At 44.3% G+C, this 26,300-nt stretch overlaps 1 protein-coding gene across 3 annotated transcripts in view; it reads left to right on the forward strand.

Annotated features, from left to right (window-relative positions):
• The first annotated feature begins 397 nt into the window (after window positions 1–397).
• The window catches only part of HRAS (HRas proto-oncogene, GTPase), a 67,511-nt gene continuing 41,608 nt past the window's right edge, over window positions 398–26,300 (forward strand). Inside the window, exon 1 of one of the 3 annotated variants that reach the window (XM_079971171.1) lies at window positions 398–466. The gene's annotated coding sequence lies outside the window, so the exon portion shown is untranslated. Of the gene's footprint in view, window positions 467–18,863; window positions 19,801–21,154; window positions 21,301–26,300 lie in introns of those variants that run through there. The other 2 variants (XM_079971169.1, XM_079971170.1) reach the window with 2 other exon arrangements.

A 26,300-nucleotide genomic window follows, 5' to 3' on the forward strand; every position in this document is an offset into this window, starting at 1 on the left:
CGGCGGCACCTTCTTCCTGTCCCTTCCCGCCTCTCACCCACCTGGGTGGAGTCTCTCGCCTACCGGCTTCTTGTCTCCTCGGGCTGCAAAAAAGGTGGCGCCCCTCCCCTTTCCCTTACCCCCAGAGTAAGAGGAGCAAAGAGAGAGAAGGGGCTGCTCCCGCCCAAAAAAGCCCCAAAGAAGCAGAGAGCCCTGGGTTCCCTCCGTTCCCGGGCCCGCGCTGCCTCCTCAGGTACTTTCAGGGATTCGCGTGAGTAACAGGGCCTCGGGTTGCCCCGGCAACGGCTCGATTTGAATACGCGTGTTACATAGTCATGAGCACGGCGGGCCCCGGAGCCAGTCACCGCCTCGGGGCCGGATTGGTGGCGAGGGCGCCGCTTTGCGCGTGAGGGGAGGAGGAGCTGCGGAGAAGGTTTGGGGGCTTCCGCCCGCCCCGAAGGTGTTGCGTGGAGGAGGTTGGCTATGGGTAGGTCACGTCTGAAGCGTGTTCCCTCGGAAGAAAGTTGCGCTGGTGCAACCGGGATAGTCCTGGTCCGGATAAGTGTGCGGTCGAGTTGCAAGCTTTAAATCGGAGGTGTTCTGTATTTGTCCTTTTTCTCCAGGAAGATCTTTCCTGCGGGCTACGAAAAGCTGATCAAGAATCTTCTGTATGGAAACCGCTTGATTGAGACGATTAGGTGGGCAGTTTGGGTGCTGGGAAGAGGGAGCTGTACGTTGCTTGAAGGAAATTAATGGTCTAATATGAGAGTCCGTAAAACGCGGTAAGGGAAAATCCCCACAGGCTTGTTGTTGTTGTTTAGTCGTTTAGTCGTGTCCGACTCTTCGTGACCCCATGGACCAGAGAACGCCAGGCACTCCTGTCCTCCACTGCCCCCCGCAGCTTGGTCAGACTCATGCTGGTAACCTCGAAAACACTATCCAACCATCTCGTCCTCTGTCGTCCCCTTCTCCTTGTGCCCTCCATCTTTCCCAACATCAGGGTCTTCTCCAGGGAGTCTTCTCTTCTCATGAGGTGGCCAAAGTACTGGAGCCTCAGCTTCACAATCTGTCCTTCCAGTGAGCACTCAGGGCTGATTTCCTTCAGAATGGAGAGGTTTGATCTTCTTGCAGTCCATGGGACTCTCAAGAGTCTCCTCCAGCACCATAATTCAAAAGCATCAATTCTTCGGCGATCAGCCTTCTTTATGGTCCAGCTCTCACTTCCATACATCACTACTGGGAAAACCATAGCTTTAACGATACGGACCTTTGTTGGCAAGGTGATGTCTCTACTTCTCAAGATGCTGTCTAGGCCTGTCATTGCCCTTCTCCCAAGAAGCAGGCGTCTTTTAATTTCGTGGCTGCTGTCACCATCGGCAGTGATCATGGAGCCCAAGAAAGTAAAATCTCTCACTGCCTCCATTTCTTCCCCTTCTATTTGCCAGGAGGTGATGGGACCAGTAGCCATGATCTTCGTTTTTTTGATGTTGAGGTTCAGACCATATTTTGCACTCTCCTCTTTCACCCTCAATAAAAGGTTCTTTAATTCCTCCTCACTTTCTGCCATCAAGGTTGTGTCATCTGCATATCTGAGGTTGTTGATATTTCTTCCGGCAATCTTAATTCCGGCTAGGGATTCATCCAGCCCAGCCTTTCGCATGATGAATTCTGCATATAAGTTAAATAAGCAGGGAGACAAAATGCAGCCTTGTCGTACTCCTTTCCCAATTTTGAACCAGTCAGTTGTTCCATATCCAGTTCTAACTGTAGCTTCTTGTCCCACATAGAGATTTCTCAGGAGACAGATGAGGTGATCAGGCACTCCCATTTCTTTAAGAACTTGCCATAGTTTGCCATGGTCGACACAGTCAAAGGCTTTTGCATAGTCAATGAAGCAGAAGTAAATGTCTTTCTGGAACTCTCTAGCTTTCTCCATAATCCAGCGCATGTTTGCAATTTGGTCTCTGGTTCCTCTGCCTCTTCTAAATCCAGCTTGCACTTCTGGGAGTTCTCGGTCCACATACTGCTTGAGCCTTCCTTGTAGAATTTTAAGCATAACCTTGCTATCGTGAGAAATTAGTGCAATTGTGCGATAGTTGGAGCATTCTTTGGCACTGCCCTTCTTTGGGATTGGGATGTAGACTGATCTTCTCCAATCTTCTGGCCACTGCTGAGTTTTCCAAACTTGCTGGCATATTGAGTGTAGCACCTTAACAGCATCATCTTTTAAAATTTTAAATAGTTCAGCTGGAATACCATCACTTCCACTGGCCTTGTTATTTGCAGTGCTTTCTAAGGCCCATTTGACTTCACTCTCCAGGATGTCTGGCTCAAGGTCAGCAACCACACTACCTGGGGTATATGAGACATCCGTTTCTTTCTGGTATAATTCCTCTGTGTATTCTTGCCACCTCTTCTTGATGTCTTCTGCTTCTGTTAGGTCCTTTCCACTTTTGTCCTTTATTATGGAAATCTTTGTACGAAATGTTCCTTTCATATCTCCAATTTTCTTGAACAGATCTCTGGTTCTTCCCATTCTATTGCTTCCCTCTATTTCTTTGCATTGCTTGTTTAAGAAGGTCTTCTTGTCTCTCCTTGCTATTCTTTGGAAATCTGCATTCAATTTCCTGTATGTTTCACGATCTCCCTTGCATTTTGCTTGCCTTCTCTCCCCCGCTATTTGTAAGGCCTCATTGGACAGCCACTTTGCTTTCTTGCATTTCCTTTTCATTGGGATGGTTTTCGTTGCTGCCTCCTGTATAATGTTACGAGCCTCCATCCATAGTTCTTCAGGCACTCTGTCCACCAAATCTAAATCCTTAAACCTGCTCCTCACTTCCACTGTGTATTCATAAGGGATTTGACTTAGATTGTATCTTACCGGCCCAGTGGTTTTTCCTACTTTCTTCAGTTTAAGCTTGAATTTTGCTATAAGAAGCTGATGATCTGAGCCACAGTCAGCTCCAGGTCTTGTTTTTGCTGACTGTATAGAGCTTCTCCATCTTTGGCTGCAGAGAATATAATCAATCTGATTTCGATGCTGCCCATCTGGTGATGTCCATGTGTAGAGTCGTCTCTTGTGTTGTTGGAAAAGCGTGTTTGTGATGACCAGCTTGTTCTCTTGACAGAACTCTTATTAGCCTTTGCCCTGCTTCGTTTTGATCTCCAAGGCCAAACTTGCCAGTTGTTCCTTTTATCTCTTGACTCCCTACTTTAGCATTCCAATCCCCTATAATGAGAAGAACATCCTTCTTTGGTGTCACTTCTATAAGGTGTTGTAAGTCTTCATAGAATTGGTCAATTTCAGTTTCTTCAGCACCAGTAGTTGGTGCATAAACTTGGATTACTGTGATGTTAAAAGGTCTGCCTTGGATTCGTATCGAGATCATTCTATCATTTTTGAGATTGCATCCCAGTACAGCTTTTGCCACTCTTTTGTTGACTATGAGGGCCACTCCATTTCTTTTACGGGTTTCTTGCCCACAGTAGTAGATATGATGGTCATCCGAACTGAATTCACCCATTCCCGTCCATTTTAGTTCACTGATGCCCAGGATGTCAATATTTATTCTTGCCATCTCATTTTTGACCACCTCCAACTTACCCATGTTCATGGTTCTTACATTCCAGGTTCCTATGCAATATTTTTCTTTACAGCATTGGACTTTCCTTTCGCTTCCGCTTGTAGGAGTGCCTTTTTCCTCAATAGCAGTTGCTATCCTGGTACACGTGCTCCAAATGTGTGGTCGTGCGTGTAAGGCAGTACTTACACTTTAGATCAAATGCACAAGCCTAAATTTACAGCCTGGAAGGTTGTACTATTATTTTCTCTCCACATATACCTACTGGGAAGCCATTCTCTATGCAACATCCATTCCCCAGCATGCATTGAAGCAAGCTAGGGTATGTGTGGTTGTTCACACATACATAAATGGGTGCCTGCATGTACAAAAATGTAATACAGAAATTGACCGTGAAACCCCTATCCACAGCCTTAAAGGAGAAGAAATCTCTGAGTAAAATCACACTTTATGTTGGAACAACTCTTTCAGAGTGCTCACAAACACAAGCATTAAGATATGCTTTCTTTTTCCTGCTCTTTTTCTCTGCAGCCTATTAAAGAAACAGCTGTAACTTGCTAGCACAGCATCCCAGAAGAGTCATTTAGACTCTGAATTATTGCCACTGTGTAATACCACAGGGAGGTGTTTTCCAAGGGAATGCAGAAGCCTGTAAGATCTGTAGACAGTAAAGCTGTACGATGATAAAGCAAATTCCCTCTGGAGCTGCAATAGAGGACAAATTATGTCACGCTCAGATGACTGAATAAGATAGGCATGGCCTGAGAAAGCTAAAGAGCCGATTCTGAATTTCTGAAAACAATAAGATAGTGAAAGAAGATAGTGACTTGAAAATAAGAGTGTGTTTGTGTGTGTATATATAGCATGATTAACCAACCCAGACCCTGCAACCATCATCTGAGGCCCTTTGTGTCTCCTCTGTGAGAGGTCCAGAGGGCAGCAACACAAGAATGGGCCTTTTCTGTGGTGGCTCCCCACTGTCCCCATGTATGCTTGCCTGGCACCTTTATTACATATCTCTAGATAGCCTGAAACACACAACATTGCTGAGGGTGAAAGGTTAAATGCTTTGTCATGTGTTCTGTGGAATGAGTGCAATGTTAGGTTAATAGATGCAGAGTGGGACTCACATAACACCATTGTAAAATCCTTCCTAATATTACATGGATACCAAGTCTGAAATTCATATATATATGTCTTACTTTATGGGAATCCAGCAGCCTCAGTCTCCTTCTATAATATATCATTTAGCGGGATACAGAGCAAGCGTGATGCATTTAATTCTCTTTGTGATCATATAAGCTACTCCACAAATCCCTCTGCCAGTAAGCTGTGATGATTAAAGAGCTTACTGCGGGGAAACTATAGCTAATACTTTCTTTTCTTAAATAAAAAAAGTGTTACTAATGAGTGCTGGGAAATTACTCAGTGTTAGTGCCTCAGCATCAGATGAACATCTTAGTCATACGTTTTATAAGGGGCAGCAATCCAATCATTACCTGAATTGACAAAGTTCCTTTTCGTGTCAAGGAGTTTTGCTGATCAGGAGAAATTCAAAAAACATGGTTTAGAGTGTAATGGCTGCTGTGATGCATTACCTATTGCTGATCTCTTCCTTACTCACAGGAAGGAGCCTCTGTCATCATGGTCTGGATGGGAGATAGGGCAGGGTTGGGGAACCTCAAGCCTGATGGCTGAATGTGGCCCTTTGGGCCTCTCTCTGGCCCTCAAACCTTTTTCCTCAGGTCACATACTCCACTGCCCTGCTTTACATTCAGACATGAAGCTCATTGCATGACCTTAGGCCAGTTGCTGTCTCTCAGCTTAACCAACCTCAAAGTGTTGTTGTGGGGCTTGCATGAGAAGAGTACCGTATTTTTCGCCCTATAAGACACACTTTTCCAGCTCCAAAAATGAAGGGGAAATGTGTGTGCGTCTTATGGGGCGAATGCAGGCTCCTTGGCTTCAGCGATAGCAACGCGAAGCCTCCGAAGCCTGCGCTCCAGAGGCTTCGCGTTGCTTCTGCTGAAGCGAGGAGAGTCTGCTCTTTGAAGCTGGCGGTGGGGGAAAGCAGCGCTTCCCCCATCGCCAGCCCCAGGGGATGGGGGGCAGTGGGAAGGCGCGCGAAGCCTTCCTGCTACTCTCCAACCCGGCTTGGAGGCTGGCGGTGGTAGAAAGCAGGCTTTTCCCCAAGGAGGGAGAAGGGACGGACTGGCGGAGTCCGTCCCTTCTCCCTCCTGTGGGCTTTTGCGGGAGATGGGGGAATTCCCCCACCTCCCGCAAAAGCAGGCAAAAGCCGGGCGCTCTTTAAAGGGGCTGCGAGGCTTTGCTGGCTTTTGCGGGAGGTGGGGGAATTCCCCCACCTCGCAGAAAAGCCGGCAAGAGCCGCGCAGCCTTTAAAGAGCGCGCAGCTCTTGGGGGCTTTTCCCCAAGGAGGGAGAAGGGACAGACTGGCGGAGTCCGTCCCTTCTCCCTCCTGTGGGCTTTTGCGGGAGATGGGGGAATTCCCCCACCTCCCACAAAAGCAGGCAAAGCCGGGCGCTCTTTAAAGCGGCTGTGTAGCTTCTGCTGGCTTTTCTAGGAGGTGGGGGAATTCCCCCACCTCCTAGAAAAGCCCGTAGGAGCCGCACAGCCTTTAAATAGCGTGCCGCTCTTGGGGGCTTTTCCCCAAGGAGGGAGAAGGGACTGACTCGCCGTTTCAGTCCCTTCTCCCTCCTGGTCGAAAAGCCCGCAGGAGTCACGCGCTGCTCCTGTGGGCTTTTGCGGGAGGTGGGGGAATTCTGCCACCTCCCGCAAAAGCAGGAAGAAGGTCTTGGAGTAGCGCACAGGCTGCGGGGGGAAATCATATTTTTTTCCTTGATTTCCCCCCCCCCCTGAAAACTAGGTGCGTCCTATGGGCCGGTGCGTCCTATAGGGCGAAAAATACGGTATATGCTACTTTGAGCTCCTTGGAGAAAAAGGTGGGATATAAATGCAATAAATAAATAAATAAATAAGGGCATTTTTGTGCTACAGTGCAACAAAAGTGGGAGATCTCCCCCAGACAAAGGGAAGGGGGTTTGTTGTGGGGAAGGGGGATTTGGCAAGAAAAGTGAACATAGACAGGGATGGGGAGCATAGGCAGCGGAGTTGAAGGCCATTAAATGCAAGAGATGCAGAGGATCTGTTACTTTTCTATGCAGAAGTCATATATATATATACAGGATAAGCATTATAACAACATTTGTGATTGGTGGGAAACATTTTAGAGGGTTCAGATGTGTTGCATAATGTGAAGTAGGCTTAAGTTAACTTGTTCCTGCCTACAAACAGTGTTTGCCCAGGACTGTGTATAGCTTTCAACACAAATCCAAGTTACACAGTTCTGCATTGCACCCTGCACCCAGCCTGCACTGCAATGAGTTGCTGTTGTTTCATCACAGGGAGTAGATTCTACGTTCACAAACAGAACATCACACAGGATTTTCCCGTGCCACATCACACCTGCTCATGAATAATTTTTTCCCCTAACTTCTGATTAAGCCTAAATTCTTTCCAGAAGTTGGGGAAATTATTAATTGCTGGCTGCGGAGATGTGTGCTAAAAGCTCTGCACTTTACCCATCCTTGTCTCTTGTTGGTAACTAGCCTTTTAGCTTGACCCCTATCTCTGGTGCATCCTGGCAAGGGCTCTTATTGACACAAACCTAGCTTGCTAGATGATGCAAAGCTCCAGTCTCAGTTTTACTCACCATAGCAACCTATACCTTATGATCAACATTATTCTGTTTCATGAGCTGGGTTGCCATGGCAAAGTCCTTGTATCATATTGCAAGGTGATTATAAAAGGAAGCACTTTGCTTTTCCTATAATATATATATGACAAAATGATCAATTTTGATATCTGCAGCAGATCAGCTTTTGAGCTGCTTTGAAGCAATCTGTAAAGAGTTGCTAAAAGTTTTCTTGGTAAAGTAGCCACAGGTAACATATCACACACCAAGTGGATATGTGAAAAGAAAAGGCTGGAGAGGCTGAGAGCATTTTCACACATTACATGGAGCATTAATTCAGCTTTTTCACTCTGTACATTTTGACACTTGTAGACGTAGCTCAGGGGGGAGATGACACGTGCACACACATCTAGATTAATGGGGGATATGCTTTTAACTTCACTGGTGAAAATAGTGTTAAGTGTTAGGGATCTGTCCCACGGAGAACCCACAGAGGGGCTGCTGGGGAATCTGATAGAGTCATGGTGATGCTAGGACCCAATCAGAAAATCAAATTATAATTTGTCATAGACCCTGCACATGCTCAGAGCAGGGCCACTTGAACAAGTCAGATGAGGACAGCAAACCTGAGCAAGTCAACAAACATTTTCACAATGGTAGTGGTTGTTACTCCTGTTGTGTGGCATTCACAGTTCTGTAGAGAAGCATGTTGATCTGTGGTTGAAATACTCTGGAAGGAGTTTGTGTTCATCATGAAGTTGTTTTTATACCAGGGTAATGGCCTTGAAATAACAATCTATTGAGCTTTGATTATTTATTTATTATTACATTTATATTTATATTCCATTTACCTTTGCTCCAAGGAGTTCATGCTCCAAGGTGATGTTCATGGTTCTCTTCCTCCCCATTTTGTCCCCACAGCAGCCCTGTGAGGTAGGTTAGACTGAGAGATAGGTGACTGGCCCAACATCACTCAGTGAGCTTCACGGCTGGATTTTGAAAATGATCCTTCATTAGGTTTATCAATCTGAAAGTCTTAAATTTGGATTTAGAAAAACAGGTGGAATTCTGACGGGAATGGTTTATATAAAGTATATAAATGGCTGGTAATTAGAACTAAAAGTAACTCTTGCTCCAATGATTTGTCTTCTAATGAAAGTTCAGACCTGCTGGTCTGTCCTAGCAACCATGTTTGTGGTGTGTGTGCTTATAGCCCTTTAAATGAGTTGACTCACACTATCAGTGTGTGTTACCATAACCAGACAATGTGAGATGTACTTATTTATTTGAATCCTTTTTGCAGTCAACGCCAATAGATCAACCAAGAGCCAGACTTGGGACATTTCTCCTTCCTCTAGAATACGTTGATATTCCTCTATCCTATTCATCATCTTCCTCTTTGTCAAACATGACTAGCTAAAATAGCTATGTGTTGATGTCATTTTCCAATTGCCCTGGAGAAGTTGTGTATGGCAACCTAAATGCTCACAATAAATGGCTAGGACAAGGCTGGACTGGAATGAGAGCAAAGTGGTATGACATACATGCATATGCTTGTGAAGAAACACCACCCTTGGCATTGATCAGCAGAAATTTACAGCTCTTTGGGAAGCTGTTGTACCATTGTGACTGATTTCTAAGATAGTAAGTCCTTAATTCAGCTCTTGCCTTGGCCATGAACTCATAAGGTAGCCTGCGTTTAATCCTGTTCTCTCAGGATTCTCCAAGTGAGTTCAAAACTACTCCCTTAAAATCTTTCTTTCAAAAAAAAATCCCTCTTTTGCCAGCATAGGAAAAGACCAAACTTTTGGTAAGTTAAAAACTTACAAACTCTCTAAATTCATATGCTTCAGAAAAGTTGCATATGCAGTAAAACTTAGCTTAATTACAAAGTGATGAAAGTTCCTAAACCATTGGTATAGGAACTGAAGAGTGGCTTGTGAGAGCCATGTGACTGAGCTGGAGCAACCAGCTCAAACCTTGTTCCATGCTAAGCTTCTCAGACTCTGGGAAAATAAAGCCTTGATTACCTAACTCCTCCCAAGGTGAGGGGAAGTGGACATAGCTAAGCCTGGCAGCACAGCTTACTCTATGGTATTAACCCCTTCATGCATTAATAAGACTTAAGCATGTTGGTTATATGAGGCTGGTTATCTCACAGGAATGACCCAAGCTTTCTTAGCCATACTCCTGCCCTCTACAATATGGGTATAATAGTGATAGATTTTATCTGCATTGATATTAGTATAGTAAGTTTTAAAATGTTTACAGTAAAGAATAAACATTTGGGTATGGAAAGACCTTGAATGGGAAAAATCATGGACTATTGTCTTTGCTGCTTCCTCTTTTGGGGAGGCGGCGGAGGTTACATACTATTCCCCAATCACAGCGACACTAAAATCCTGGATTCCAGGACTGCTTTTTTATGGGGCAGCAATTACTTCTGCACCTAGAAAGATCATCATAAAAATCTTAAAAACAAATAAAGACAATGTCGTCTACAGGTGTTTCACTCTAGCATCCGTCTTGTTTAATTGACTAGATCTGCTTTCTTAAATGTCAATCACTGCTCTGACTTAATTAATTGGTTAAAAGACTGAAAGCGTTAAGCAGACTGGTGTATTCCAAGACTAATGAGAGTAGTGCATGCACATTTTGTCTCGTATATTGGGTTCCTCAAGTGCTAGAGACCTCCTTTTCTTTTTCTTTTTTTTAGTGAAAGCTGGGAATCTAGGGATTATGGTTTATCTAAGCATGTGTGCAGACACTGACCTCTACCCGCAGATGCCCATGTGAAATGATTTAAACATTTATCATGTGCTATAAAAATTAAATGCATGAAAGTCAAAAAGAATTTGATTTATTTGTTAAGGGTCAATTCACTTTGACCTTATTATTTTTGTTAGATTCCTAAGGGACAGTTCTGAAAACACTCTGCTTGGTTTCAGAGCGAAAAGCATGTGTCCCATCTGTGAAACATTATGGATAAATGCTGCAGGACTGTAAAAGTATATCCTTCAGCAGAGGCGTGTGTTTGTATTTTGTGGGTGGGTGTGGGTGTTTAAATCAAAACAGAATAAGGATTCCTATGGACTATTACTATTTTCCAAGAGGGATTCAAGCACATACCAGAACTTTAGGTTTATGTAGTTAAAGTGGACTAAAGAATTCTGTCACCCTAATGCATCAAATTTTCTTTAAAAAATAATCTGGCTTCTTGCAGTTTGTAAAGTGATGGGGAAATGCATTGAAATGTGTGGGATGAACAAATGTCTGATGAGAAGACGTTTAAGCACTCTGCAGGCATATCAGAGTGAATGCAGGATGAATCCTCACTGTAGTATAATGCCTTTGCAAGCAAATCTGAACAAATGCTCAGTAAAGACCGGATACTGTATAATATAACCTCCATGTAAGCTTTGTGCAAGCAAGTCAGGATGAATGCTCAACAAGCAGGGCATCCAGAGTGGCCTTAAAATAATTCTGTGCAAACTTGATTCAAATTTTGTATTCAGACACCTAAATTCTGTAACCTGTACAACTTATGCAAACTATGAATATTTGCATGGGCTTCCTATATTTAGATAACTAACAGTGCTCTCCTGTGTGTGCCTGTTCAGAAAATGCAAATCCCATTGATTTCAATGGGGCTTATTCCCAGATAAGTGTTTAATAGTATTACAGCCCAAGCTGCAGTCATATGCAAACTTATCTGAACATAAGTCTCATTGAACTCAATAGGATTTACTTCTGAGAAGTTATACACAGGATTGCACAGTAATTTTGTTAGCCTTTTGGCAGAACAAGGAAGTAAAATCAGTTCCCCAGTCCTGCCCCAGCTGCTGAGATTTTGTCAGGCATCACTCACAAACTTTCATGCCGATCTTCCCAGCCCAGAGGGTTGGAAACACACTTTGAATGAATGATGAAAGACAAGGAAAGAAAACCTGAGTTTCTCTGTGACTGAGTTCTACAACCAATGCCAAATCTCATGCTCCTACGGTAATTATGCAGGATTGTGAGATATCTTTTAGTGAAGTGCTTGGATTGCAAGCTCCTAGGTTGCAGTCCTATGTATAATTACCTGGGAGTGAGCCCCATTAAACACAGTGGGACTTGCTTCTGAATAGCCTTTACACTATATGAGAGCAGGGACTATCTCCTTTAAAGATACATGGTTGGTGTTGAACCAATACAGCCTGATCTGTACCAAGGACTTCAAACAGCACTGTAGTATAGTGACTGAGGATGTCAGCGGTGAAGGGGTCCAGTTCAAAACCTGTTTCGGGCCACAAATTCCTTAGATGACTTTAACCAAGCCATTACATTTTAATTTCAGTTCTTTCCTCCATCTGTAATAGAAATAACAAGTGGAACCTCGTGAAAAAATATTAATGGATGAAGAATTGACTTGGTGGAAGCACATCCTCTGCAAATAACCAGCCATCCTTTACATTGCAGTCCCCCCCTCAGAATGTGAAAGGGCCCTTTCTTGAGAAAGAATTGGGCTCAGAAGATGCAGTTCATTCCACAGTTTGAAATTAGGAAGATGTGTTATTCTGTGGCAGCCCATCGCTCCCTTAAGCTCAATATGGTCTTCCCCAAAGGTAAGGAATCCTTTTCCAGACGAAGAACCACATTCTCTACAAGGCAATCCAGCAGCAGCTGGAAGCAAAAGCAAATGGGGCAAGAAGCAAATGTGGACAAGAGGAGCAGATTTGCCACTTAGGTTTGTACTGTCGGCTACTTTTCAGACATGCAAAAGCCAGAGATCCCTACACACACAGCCTCTCTATCTAAGACGTCTTATCAGCTCAAGAACAGATTCCAGCCAGGCTGAAGCACTTGAGGAGGGTGTGGAGCAGGACCAGTGAGGATGTGACTGGATGAAGGGGCATGGCCCAGAGGGGCCAGGCAGAGATGGACCCTTAGTCTGAAATTCCCCCATTCTTGGTCAACACTAAATGGCAATCAATTTCAGTCTTTTCCAGGTTCTAGCCTTATTTGAAGATACAAGGAACGGAACCTGGAATTGTTTACATGTGAATCATGTGATGTACTACTGAGCCACTGCCCTGCCCTACACAGGTTTAAGCCTAAGCTCCACTCCTAGCCTGCTGAGAGCCTGAAAAACACTCTCTGTTGCCAGCATTTAGAAGGAGCATGTGGGGACACCCGCTTTACCAGTATGGGAAGTAATGCTTGTCTGTGTCAAGAATTTCTGAGCTAATCTCAATTGGTACTGACATGCTAAATATTTCAGTTACAGATAGGTAGCCGTGTTGGTCTGCCATAGTCAAAACAAAAAAAAATTCCTTCCAGTAGCACCTTAAAGACCAACTAAGTTAGTTCTTGGTATGAGCTTTCGTGTGCATGCACACTTCTTCAGATACCAATCTGAAGAAGTGTGCATGCACACGAAAGCTCATACCAAGAACTAACTTAGTTGGTCTTTAAGGTGCTACTGGAAGGAATGCTAAATATTGTTATTTTTATTATAGTAGACATGGTAAGTATGAGGTCTGCAGGGTGGCAACATGAGAACGGGCCTTCTCTGCAGTGGCTGTGGAATGCTCTCCCCAGGGAAGTTCACCTAGCACCTTCATTATATAACTTTAATCGCCAGGCAAAAACGTTCCTTTTTAACCAGGCCTTTGGTTGATTTGATTGACATCCTATGCCCTTTTAAAATGTGGGTTTTTGGGGGGTGGGGTTATTGGGTTGTTTTTATTCTGATTATGTATTTTGTGGTTTTATATTTTGATTTTATTCTTTGAATCCCCTGAGACCTCGTGAGTATAGGGCAATATATAAATTCAGTCAATCAATCAATTTGACTGACATATTAAGGTTAAGTTGGCAGTTAACCAGCTGTACTGCACAGTAGTCATGCATAACTGGTACACTTCAAATTAGTTCTGTTTCTGCGATAGCTTCAGAAGGAAAAATGAACAGAGAATCATTTCTAGAGGGTATTCTCACACTAAACGGGGAAACAGGTGTGTGCCCTTCAAAAAGAAACAAACCCAAACCCCCAAACACAACTTTCATTAAAAGCTAGTGTGGGATGTATTATTGCTAGAGCCATCAAGTACAACATTTTCCTGTTGGCAAGAATGGACACACATGGGAATGTCGCTCCAGACAGGGAGGACTTCCTGTCAAACCTACTCTGGAGCTTCTTCTCCCTGTGTGTGACCAGGTAGATGGGCATGGCCCTCGCTGTCCAGATAAAAGGGCTGGCCATGCAACCATCTCTCTCTTGGACTCTTACTCTCTTACTCTTGGACTCTCCTGACTCTTAGCCAGTGCATTGCTCAACCTTCACAAAGGATGGAGCCCACAAGCAGAAAGTCTGAGATACGTATCTCAGACTTCTTTTCACTGTAACCACAAGATAAAGCCTGCCTTCAGATTACTGCTGTGAACTGAATGTGAGTAAAATTTTATTCTTTTAAAGAAGATGGTGTTGTGTTGTTATTATTTTAAGAGGGAAATAAAGGGGACGCAGGTGGTGCTGTGGTCTAAACCACAGAGCCTAGGGCTTGCTGATCAGAAGGTCGGCGGTTTGAATCCCCGCAACGGGGTGAGCTCCCGTTGCTCAGTCCCTGCTCCTGCCAACCTAGCAGTTCGAAAGCGCGTCAAAGTGCAAGTAGATAAATAGGTACTGCTCCGGCGGGAAGGTAAATGGCGTTTCCGTGCACTGCTCTGGTTCTCCAGAAGTGGCTTAGTCATGCTGGCCACATGACCCGGAAGCTGTACGCCGGCTCCCTTGGCCAATAAAGCAAGGTGAGGGCCGCAGCCCCAGAGTTGTCTGTAACTGGACCTAATGGTCAGGGGTCACTTTACCTTTACCTAACAAATCATCAACTTGCTTCCAATAAGTTGCAATGGGAATGTGCTTTGCTTTTTACTCACTAGCATGAGTGAGGAGAGATAATATCAAAACCATATATCCTCTCCAACCTTCCTTACAATCCCACAACTAGATGAAGTAAAGTACTAATTACCCTAATATATCTGTTCCACACAAGAAATAACACTAGTTTTAGAATCACAGAGCTTCACAAATTCCTGGTTCAGGGCCAAATACTTTTTAAGGGAAATTTTTGTTTGCATGATTGAGCCTTGAATAGTCACTAGGAAAGGGTCTGATGCTGTCTACTACATCAGACTCTCTGGGACTGTTTTCAAATTAGTATTAGCAGTAGTAGTCATATTTCATATTACATAGTACAGTGGTACCTCGGGTTACAGACGCTTCAGGTTACAGACTCCGCTAACCCAGAAATAGTACCTCGGGTTAAGAACTTTGCTTCAGAATGAGAACAGAAATCGTGCTCCGGTGGCGTGGCAGCAGCGGAAGGCCCTATTAGCTGAAGTGGTACCTCAGGTTAAGAACAGTTTCAGGTTAAGAACAGACCTCCAGAACAAATTAAGTTCTTAACCCGAGGTACTATTGTATTATCTTTCTGGCAAATATACTTCTGTATATTCATGCCACCTCTCAAGAAATATATGCTCAGAATTTAGCAAAACCTGTGTGATGGGGCATATGTGATATTTTATGTGCTCCTTAGGGATGCAAAGAGAATCACTTTGAGTAGCAAGCAGGAGGGGAATCAGCTAAAGGAAGCAAATCCTGCAACCTCCCTCTCTTATTAGCAAGGCTTAGGGGAGCCCCAAAGTGACTGAAGCAAACAGTCCCTACTACACTAGCTAATAAAAGAGTTTGTAAAATTATATAGAGATGAGTCTAGTGTATATTGTGAAGCTTCAGGAGTTCATTTCATAAACTGTTCCTAAATCTTTCTTATGTAGCCCTAGGAGTGTTTGTCACAGATTAAACAGCTGTTACCTCACTTGTGATTGTATTTTCACTAGGCTGAACTCTTGCTGATTATGAGCCCCATAAGATTTGGTTAAAGTCATTAGTTCTCTTTTGTGATTCTGTTTCACCCAATCTGGTATCTAGCAATCTGTGCCTTTGTAAATATGACTGTTGCCTTAACATCTTAGACCCAGCTTTCAGAAAACAAAGCAAGTTTCTAGCTCTCATGGTTGCAAACCTATATAGGAGATCGTGATGTGTCTGACAAAAGTGCCATTGTTCATTGAAGTCTTGCATGGCTATCATTTTCTATAGCCTCTAGCAATGTTCCTCTACCCAAGCATCCTTGCTGTTCATCAGATCTTTCCTTTGTAAACTACAGTAGTGCTAAAAAAAACCCAACAAACCAACAAAAACAAAGATAAAAAATGTTTAAGCATAAGTTCTACAAATCAAGCAAGTTTAGGCAAATCCAGATAATTTGCACAAAGTAGATTAATTTGCATAGGTTATTACATGTTCCCTTGGCATAGAAGGAACAAAAGATCAAGTATGAAACCCTTACTTTCAGCCTGTAATAATTGGAATAGCCTGTAGTGTAATACTGAGGCATGATTAACAGATTATTGTACTACATCATATAATAATTACATGAAATGTGTCATATAAAAGTATAACCTACTTTAACGTAAGAGGTTCATGGAACTCAATAAACCTTATCATGCAATAAAGTGAAGCAGGCTGGTTTGACTTTGTATTTCATTTGCATATATACAAAGGAATGTGGCTACCAACCATGAGCAACAGTGGCAGACTATGGACAGACACCTTCATTTAATTATTTTATTGGGTACTCTCGATGTGACTATTCATTTATATTTTGTGTGAGGATCTGTTCCATCAGTGGGTGGGAGGAAGGGTGAATTTACAGGGTGTTCCTGTTTGTACAAGGCTTGAAAAAGAAACTTTTTTTGAAGGCTGCAGTTTACAGAAAGGCTGCTGTTTCCCTTTCTCCAGTACTGTACATGGATGTAAATACATGGGTGTAGCCAGGGGTGCAGCTGCCCCTCTAAATAAAGTAATTAAATAAAAATACTTAACTGACCAATTGTGTTGCAGATAACTTGGTTCTCCCCCCACTAACATAAAGCCTGCCCCCCCCATAAATCCTGGCTATGTCTATGCTCCAGTCTCCATCTTTCTATAGCACTGTGCAGATATTTCATTTGTACACAGGTTGTTGTTGTTGGTGGGTATGACTCTGCTAACCTTACGCCATTGGAGTGCCCAATGGCCATATGTTAGAAATCACATGTGCACAGGTCCGCCCCACTGCATAGCTCTCAACATGAGTGAAGCCTATACACATTGGTTTGAGTTGGCCCCTGTTGTAATGGAATGTCCAATGTATAAATTTAAACATTTGTGTTTAAGGCTCTATATGTCTTAGGCACAAAATATCTGAAAGAATGCTCTGTCACAAAAGACTAGGGCCCTGCGGGACTTGACATCTTTCCGCAGGGCCTGCAAGACAGAGCTGTTCCACCAGACCTTTGGCCAAGGCACAGCCTGACCCCCTCTTTTGGTAATCCTCGCAGAACTCTAGCCCAATGGTTGCCATTAATTTGATTTTGAATTGATTTTAGAATGAATTGATTTTAGAATGCTGTATTACTTTTACTGTTGTTAGCCGCTCTGAGCCCGGCTTTGGCTGGTGAGGGCGGGATATAAATAAAATTTTATTATTTATTATTCCCTTTTAAGTGCTGAGATCAGCAAAGGGGGCAGTCTCTGTGGCAGCTCCTTGGTTATGGAATTCCTTCCCCAGAGGTGTGTCTGGAACCTTGCATTATATAGCTTCCATCACATGCTGAAGATACACATTTTTACCCTGGGCTTTGACATCTTAAATATGTGTTTCCAGGACCCAACTCCATTCCTGTGACTGTAATTCATTTTAATTTGTTTTTAACATTGAATTTTAACCCACCCTGGTATCTGATGTTAAAGGGTGGGTAATAAGACAACAACAGCCTCTAATATGCTGAGGGGCCGGGGGCCAGCTAGCATGTATATAATTAGAATGTCTGCATAGGGCTTGTATGCAATTAAGAACATGTGGGAAAGGTATCGTTTTGACTTTTTGCTTCATGTGTGAAAACAAATGCAGCTGGCACTAAAATTTAAGAGCGGTGGATTCGTAATCTGGTGAACCAGGTTCGCTTCCCTGCTCCTCCACATGCAGCTGCTGAGTGACCTTGGGCTAGTCACACTTCTCTGAAGTCTCTCAGTCTCACTCACCTCACAGAGTGTTTGTTGTGGGGGAGGAAGGGAAAGGAGATTGTTAGTCGCTTTGAGACTCCTTAGGGTAGTGATAAAGCGGGATATCAAATCCAAACTCCTCTTCTTCTTAATCACTTACACCTAACAATGGTTCTCTGGCTTCTCTCCAATGGCCATACTGCCCTTCTGGAACCCTGTAGCCCCCTACAAGCAGCTACAAACTGCTATCTAGGTTGCTGTCTTGCAGTGCATGCCACCATGGTTCAAGTGCACATGATACAACCGCATTGCTGAAACTAAGCATGCCTGAATCTGATCAGTTTGTCCCATGTACACTGCAATGAATTCCATGATGGAAGAGAATTGGGTATAAATTTACTGAAATAAATAATATGCTGTATAATTTTTAAAAAGTACATTGCAATTCATTATCTCTGTCCCTCAGCTGTTATAATAGTGGTCATCACTCTGCCACTCAATGTATAAAAACCGAAGCCAGTTCTTGAGTTATGACACTTTAGCGTGGCCAAAAAACAGAGCAGAGGGTAGACCTTATGCAGAACAAGAGTACAGTACAATTAGTTTTCCATGGCTCCCCCTAACTGCTATGGGACAGTGTAAAGTGTTGGCAATCTGGGCCCTGGTTGAAAAGCAGAAAAACTTGACCCACACCCTGGGCACTGGGAGTAGAGGACAACTTAAGCCTCCATCCCAATGCTAGACCATCAAGTGTTAGCCTATCAACCACTTCTATGGGAAGAGAAAAAATCCGTACCTGCTACGCACATTAACTGAAGCAGAGTAAGAGCAATCATGTTGCTGAGTTCTCATGATTCCTCAGGCTTAACTATCTATCTATCCATTTAAGCCTGAATGCGAAGTCCATGGATGTGTAATAATGACCTTCCTCTGCTCACACTATGGCCAACTTGATGGGCATTCTGCATGTTTGGTGAGCATATTTACATAAACATGCTTTGAAAGAATACACCTCCCTCCGCCCTAGTTTATCGTGCTTTAATTTAACCACGCTTGAATGCTCACACTCAAGATTATGGAAATTAATTCAGAATCTTATGTTTTCAGGAGTAGGGTGGAGGTTAGGGCAAAACGAAAGCTTCTGGAAAAAAACAAACTTCAATATTGATTACTTTTGAGAATGTCCTCTAAAGAACCACTGGAACCTGCGCTTTCGTGCAGGGGAACGTTTTAATTAATTGACCTGGGCCAATATTGGGAGAACACGACGAGTTTGCGACAGACCCCTCGTTTCCTTCCTTTGTGCGAGCCCCGCTCCGACTTTCCCCCAGGGCGGAGGCGGTCTTCCCGCGCCCTGTTCATTTCACAGCCTGGCAGCTCACGCCGTCCACCCCTGAGCAGGGAAAACAGACAACAGCGCAGGGACAGGCGCCCAATGGAAGCAGCAACGGCGGCGGCGGCGGCAGGATAAGAGAAAAGGCGGGGAGAGCGGAGAGACAGAGCACAGCCAGGCCACGTACAGAAAGCGGGCCTTTTGGGGTGGGGGAAGCAAACGCGGAGCCTGCTGAGTGGAGACTAAGGCGGGGGGAGCCAGGGATGGAAGGAAGCGCTTTGCTGAGCGGGAAAGGGAGAGAGCTGCACCCGGAAGAAAGGAGAGGAGGCTTCATTTGACTGGAGGAAGCGGAGAGCTCTAAAAATAAGCGTGGCAAAAGGAGACGCAATTCCCCGCTCGCCGCTCGCGACGCCCGTTTCCTCTCTAAGCCCCTTCAGAACTCGCCGCGCGCCCAGGCCAAAGCAGTAGCAGCGCGGCCGGCAGGCGGGGCCCGGGGAGAAGGGAGCGCGGGGCGTGATTGACAGGCCCCGCAGCCCACCACGAGGTCGGAGGAGCGGAGAGGCCGCGGCGGGGGGCGCCGAGGTTCAGCCCATGCGCCTATCGGCTGCCCCGGGAGGAGGTTGTGAGTGACGAGGGGCGGGGAGCGAGCGGAGTTTGGGCGTGTGCTGCTCGCTGCCTGGGGCTCGCCTCGCGCGCGCACACACACATTGTCCAGGCTGACGACGCCGACGCCGTAGCAGCCGCCGCTCCCCGCCCTCCCGCAGCGCAGAGAGCGCCTGGATGCTGGGTGCCAATGCGGGGAGGGCGCTGCAAGAAGGGGGCTCCGCCGCCGCCGCCGCCACCGCCGCCTAGGTGGAAAGTTCACCACTGCATCGGGCCAGCGGGGAACTGACTTGGAGCAGCCCGCCCGCCTGCAGGCAAAGGGACACAAGGATCTGTGGATCTATCCCGGGGGGCTGATCCTCCCCCCATGCAAACTTTGCATTGCTCCCCACGCTGCCTTTAAAAGAAAAAAGCCCCTCTGACTCCCCTGAGAAAAGCGCAGCTTTACTCTACTGCCTTTGCAAGAAAAGTAGCCTCGTGGTGGGGGGAACAGCAGACGGTGAGTAAAACCCCTTCCCGCCCCGATTTATTCTGCTGTTTTGTGGGTGGGCGGGAGTAGTGCATTCCCCGAGCCTTCTTCCTCGGAAAAGTAATTTGTTGGCAGCAGCAAAAGAACAGGAAAGGCAACCGAGTGGTCTGTGGGGCGAGCGTCGCCCGTCTCTCCTCGCAGCCTGCTCAGGAGACGTTCCAAGCGGTGGGTGTAGTTCGCAGCAGCAAGCACTGCAGTGGCTCCGGCGGCGTGTCCCAGGGAGCATGTGTGGGGACAGCGGGGAGAGAGAGCTGCAGCCTGGCGTCGCAGAGCTGGGCTTTGCCGGCCAACAAAAAGGCGCGCTCGCCTGCCATGGACGCGCGCTCTTCCTGGAACGCAGCTGAAGCTGCTGCAGCTGTAATCCGAGTTTCCAAAGTGAGCGGGGAAGTCCAGCTCTGCCCCCCCCCCCGCTCCCCACGGTAGCATTTTAAACGCCCAAGCATAAGAGAGTCGGTCAGGGACATAAGTGTGTGTGTGTGTGTGTTTGTGTGTGTCGGGGTGGGTTGTTGACGGTAAGTTTGGGAGGCGTCCCTGGGAAAGAAGAGCCTTGAGGGAAGCGTGAGGTCATACATTCTGACAAGGAAGCAACAGTGGATGTGTGGATGTGTATTGGGAAAATGGCCTCGTGTGCGTTTCTCTCTCTCTCTCTCTCTCTCTCTCTCTCACACACACACACACACACACACAGAGAGAGAGAATATCAGCCTGCAGTGGGGTGTGCCTGTCTCCATGTAGATGGGGAGGGCATGGGTGACAGCACTACGTTGGAGGGTGAGGGGTGTAGCCTCTTGTATTCTTCAGGCATGTGGTTGTATTCTTCATTCTGAGGTTTCTGACTCCTCCCCTTTGTTGTTAGTCCTTCACTTGTTACTAGCTGAACCTTTCGTAAAGATGCTTGCGTATCCATGCTTTAGGGATCCCCACATAGAGATTTGCAGGTGCGTGGTGTGATGCTTGTGTGCAGCTGAAGGGGATACGGGGCAATACTGTCACCCCCTGTCCTAGTCTGGTAGCCACCTCGTACCACAAGCTCTAAAAGCTGTGGACCTGCACATCTTGTTTGCACACAAGGAAGTAGGCTATGTGATCTCTTTCTCTCTTCGCTCCCCCTCCGCCCCAGCACAGTGTGCTTGTTGTCCTCCAGTCTGACGTGTTTGGGGCTAATGGAGGGTTAAGAATTGCCTGCCTGCCTCCCTGCCTAGGTTTGCGTGGTCTCTGCTTTCTGTAAACACTTCCTGCCAGCCAAGCAAAGGGGGATATGGGAGGGGCGTTGCATCTTCCAGAAAAAAACAAAACCAGAAGCCTGCTCTGACTCTTCCTTTGCCTGCTTGTTTCCTCCTTTCAGAGTCTTTTGCTCTATGGCTTGCTTATTTATTTATTTTGCTAGGACTCTGAGTACCTCTGTGTTTGTTCTCGCATACTCTTCTGGCATCCATCTGCAATTTAGGGAGTGGTCGGAGATGATATGAAGTAAGTTTGTTCACAGCCGCAGATCTAGGTGGCTGCTGTTCTTTTGGCAAGTGCATAGAATAGCAGTGCCCCTGATTCCCTTGTTATAGTTTTGAAAGGCTTTAAGGGAGGAGGGTCAAGGAGGCGGCAGCAGTGAGGGGTTTTTTTGCATAGAATGATGAGTGCTTTATATTCTTACCCCTTTGGGACCCCTAATCCTTCCCTTTGATCCTGTGTTGCTTTCTAGCCTGTAGTAGCCTCCTAGTATGACTGTGCACTGATTGAGGAGGGGTTAACATGGCTTCCTTCCTTGCTAGTTTATGCCACTCCCAGTGCTGCAAGCTGTCACTTGAGAATAGTTGCTGGGGGACTCTGGCTCTCCGAGTTAATGGTGGGCAAAATCCCAGGAGCCTGATGGCCCAAGATCTTAGAAATTCCATGCTGTGTGCCTAGGAATGTGACCCCCCCCCCAATCCTCACCACCAAAAAAGGAGAAGGGGGGAGCCCTGTGCTAAACACTGGCAGCCAGATTTTGAAATTGGCCACTGCCAAATCATTTTAAGCATGTTTCTGTCCTTGCTTGGGCTAAACAGTAATGTCAGCCTGTACTGAGCTATAGTCGGAATGAGTTTATTCCCTCTAGAAGCAGGGTGGGAGAGGTTCACATCCTGTTGTTAAAGACAAAAGTCATTCCAGACAGTGAGATCTGGCCACTGACTAAGTGTGTAGTAGCTCCCTGTGGGAGCTACTCAGAACCCACCTGTGAACTCCACCCATGGAAGCGGAAGGCCCTGCTCCCTTGTGCCTTGTTGTTCTCTCTGAACACTTGACTTAATATCATTCTCATCAGTCAGGTGACCCTGTTGGTGGGGGCCTACTAATATTGGGGAATCAACAATGATTTATCATACTAAATAACAACAGTTGTAGCAGGGGGTGGAGAGAATGTAAGCTACACTAATGGCTCAAAAGCATGTGTGTCCTATTGCAGCTTCTTGTTGGAGATGGACTGATGTTTCACCCCTGTGCACTCTTCTTGGACCAAGTGGGACTTTTGAGAAAACGTGCATCAGATTGTGTTTGAATCTAGTCTAGCATTTGTGTTAATTTGGAAAAAAAATGTCCTCTCTGCTTAGGACAGTCTTTTCTCTGGAAAATAACTGATTCATGGGGAAATGGTTGAAAATAAACAGTTCAAATCACGGCTTTCTGCTTGGTGACTGAAATAATTTAAATCACCAGCAAATCAGTAATTCCTCCTGATGCTGTCAAGTGGTGCTGGTGACAAATTGCTCAGCATCACAAAGTTAGAACTTTGCCTGGGCATAGTGGCTTATTTTAAGAGAGAGAAGCTGGCTCTCAAATCTATCTGAAAACCAAGTCACCTGCCCTCAAAAATTTACCTCTTATTTCTAGATGGTGACTACTAGCTGTAGTTTCTCAGATGTGAACCAACACCTTTCTATTCATGACTCTTTATCTGGATGTTGTTGTATGATGGTCCTGGTATGACCAAGCTGGTTCTCTCTCTGAGCCCTGGCTCAGATTAAGTCATGCACAGACAGTGGAAGTTCTACCTTTGGTAAACAGGACTGAAAAACACAAATGGAACAAGACTTTTTAATGCGAGGGGGTGGTGGTGGTGGTAAGTGGGGTTGGAGTTGAGTTGAGTTGGGGAAAGCATTTTATTCTAATAACTTTGTGCATTGACACTACTTTGAGGACTGCTTCCCAGATATATAAATGTGGAAAATATGGGGGTGTGCACTTGTGGTATAATGGGGAAGGAAATGAATTTGTCACTCTTTGCTGGCTCAAGGCTTGGAAAATGTAAGTTTCTTCACCAAGGTGGACATGATACATCATGCATGCACAAACATAAACAGTGGTTACGTGTGAGTGTGTGAATATATAGAGAGTTCATGACAAAACTTTAATAAAGAGGAACTTTTATGGAAGGCTCAATCCAGGTAACTTTCAAACAACTCATTACTTAATGATAATTTCATGTTGAAATATAATACAATATTTTATCATTGTTATACAGGTTTGTCATATAGGATTGTTATTAATGAACAAAGAGATTGGGGTTATTTACCATACTCAGAGTCCTTTCTTGGAATCAGTCCAGGAGTCTCCTGAAATTTAATGAGGTCTTGGTATTTGCCTAGATACGTAGGGTTTCGCTTCTTTTAGCCTGCACTACTGAGTGCAGAAGTGCCTGGCGTGCTCTGGTCCATGGGGTCACGAAGAGTTGGACACGACTAAACAACAACAACTGAGTGCATTTACTAGGTAACAACTCCCAGTTGGACTTCCTTCTGAGTAGATATGTTTAAGGATTGCACCATCATTCTTTCACTTGCTCATATTCTTTTCATCAGAGTTGTGGAGCTGCAATTATGAATCTGGGCAGGAATTGAAAGCGATAGAAATATTCTCCTTGACTCTTGGTTTATCTAATAAACTTGTTGGTAGCATTACTGTTAAAAACAATTTCCCAAAGTGACATAAAAATTCTTACATTCAGGTTCTTGTTTCCTGTACCTAAGACTGCACCTATTGTTAAATATGTTATTAAGAATGTAACAGACCTATAGAAAAGATTCTATGAACTGAAAATATAGGCACTATCTGTACGTTTGTTATCCATGAAAATCTTTCAATAAAAAACAATTAAAAAACATGTTATTGAAGATACGTTAGTAAAACCTGTTTGCATATGAGTAATGAATAAGCATATGTTCTATATTCATACTCTATTGCAAATTTTCAGTGAGGAAGTAAAGTGAAAGGAAAAAAAAGGGGAAATAAAAAATACTTAAAATTGTGATTACAATATGGCCCATCATCAAACCCCTTATAGTTGGTATATAGTTTCAAGTAATATTATCATCAGTCAATTTTAAATATTTTCCTAATGTAGTATTTATGCATCCTAGTACTTTCCTCCACAAATTTGTAAGTGTCAGACATTTCATAAACATGTGCTTCAAAGAAGCAGCATGTTGTTGACGTAGGTAGTCCTGTTCTATACAAATGTTGTATAAAATGTAATTTATAATCTAATGACACATTTGTTACAGAAGCTAAAACATTGTCCCACTGCTTAGGTAAAACAGGGTTTGTTACATTTTGAGCAATGTTAATATAAATAGGGTTTTATGGATAGTTTCTTTGTTAAAAATATAGCTGCATGGAACTGTGTACAGTACTGGGAAAGAACAAAGAACTTTAATTTCCTAAAAAAGAAAAGATGGAGGTATTTATAGTAAGCGTTGTTGACAAGTGGTCATGTTTGCAACCCTTCCTTGCTGCTTTCTTGTGCATTTTAAAACATAGGGGTGTGCATATTTTTTTTAAGAACAGTGGCCTGAAGTGAACTTTCTAGTTGGTAATTAAACATCAGACATGGCTCTGAGCACTAGTTGTTGGGGTGCAAGCAACAGAGGAGGGCTGTTGGCTGTTTGCTAGCTATGTTTAGTCAGTTGTTGCTGCAGTAATATTAGTAGCATTTGACAGTTTTACATGCTGGCAAATTGTGAAAGCAGTGTCCTAGACTGGCATGATAAAGGTCTGGAAAATATCACCATCTCTAACTGCCGAGTAATCTAGACATTTGATTTAGAAAGTCATCCTCCCTCCCCCCTTTCATTCTTTGTTTCTGTTTGGTTCCTTTACTTTTCCCTCTTTTTCAGTATAAATTTGAATTGTCCATGAATGGAATTTCAAAGTATTTTCTGTCTCTGATTCCATACCTTTGAGGGCCTTGTCAAAAGGTGGAGGGGTGTGTCTATGTGTGGACTAAATAAACACTTGGAAGAGCTTTGTAGAACACTACTTTCAGGAATACCATTTGAATGTTTTAATTTTATATTGTTCGCCTTTATGCATCTGTAAACCAGCAATAGGCAGCCCTATCTCATAAGTTAAGGACAGTTTAGATTTTGAAAGCGCCTCCAATTTTCAAACTGCTTCATAGAAATCCAAGCAAAAGCCCCCCTTCTGCCTTCCTTTACAGTACTTAGTTTCTCCTCAGACATAATATTCTCTCCATGCTTCTTAACTTATTTAACCCTAGTGCCACTGAATTACATACTTATTTAATGATAAATGGAGTGCCACTATTATACATAGGGTAAATTCCAGAGGTGTCCATCAAATTGTAATCCTCATGTGATTCTCTTAAGAAATGAATTTATGCAGCAAGGAAGTGTGGGAAATTGCAGTCAAAAATAACTATGCATGACAGCTAGTTAGTGCGTGGTTAAGATCATAGTTCAAGTCCTCTCAGGCTTGCCCAGATCACACCCCCTGTCCTTGGGAGGAAGGGATTGGCAAAGCCTTTGTCATGCCCCCTCACTCTGGAAGGAAGTTGGGGTTGGGTGATATATTGATATATCTTCCAAAACCGGTTTGAAGTTCACATCATGATAATTGTTTCATAATATTTGAGCTGGCAATATATCAAGAATCACAATGTGTGTAAGGGCTAGGCAATATCTTGTTTTCAACTGCGATAACTCACCAGCTAAACACTGCAATGTTATCACCAGATAAACATTGCAATCTACCACGATGTCTGAAATAAGTATGGAACTGTACAGAGGCGAACAGGACAATATTCTGGCAATGGCTACTACTTAGAGGTCTAAAACAGATAAATGACAATGTTATCAATCATCACACACTCAGTTTCATCAGCAGGCAAGCCAAAATGCATCCCAACAGGACTTTTGGTATGGGGCTTGGCTACCAAAGGGCAGTATTCAGGACAATCCAAAGTACGGTGATGAGTCTCTCCAAAGGCAGAGACAGTCCTGGGAGCAAATAGAAGGACTGGTGGATGATAAATCTCTGCCTTTGGAAAGCTTTGATTCCTGGCCTCCTGCATAGCCTGTTGTTACAAGAGATGGAAAGGGAATCCTGGCTTCAAGAACAATGGTTGTAGGGTGTGTTTCTGGGGGTGGGAGAAAACAGTCAGGTGGAAATGACTGACTTGATTAGCATAATGCATAGGA

Source organism: Podarcis cretensis, assembly GCF_951804945.1.
Source record: "Podarcis cretensis genome assembly, chromosome: 1".
NCBI classification, from domain to species: domain Eukaryota; kingdom Metazoa; phylum Chordata; class Lepidosauria; order Squamata; family Lacertidae; genus Podarcis; species Podarcis cretensis.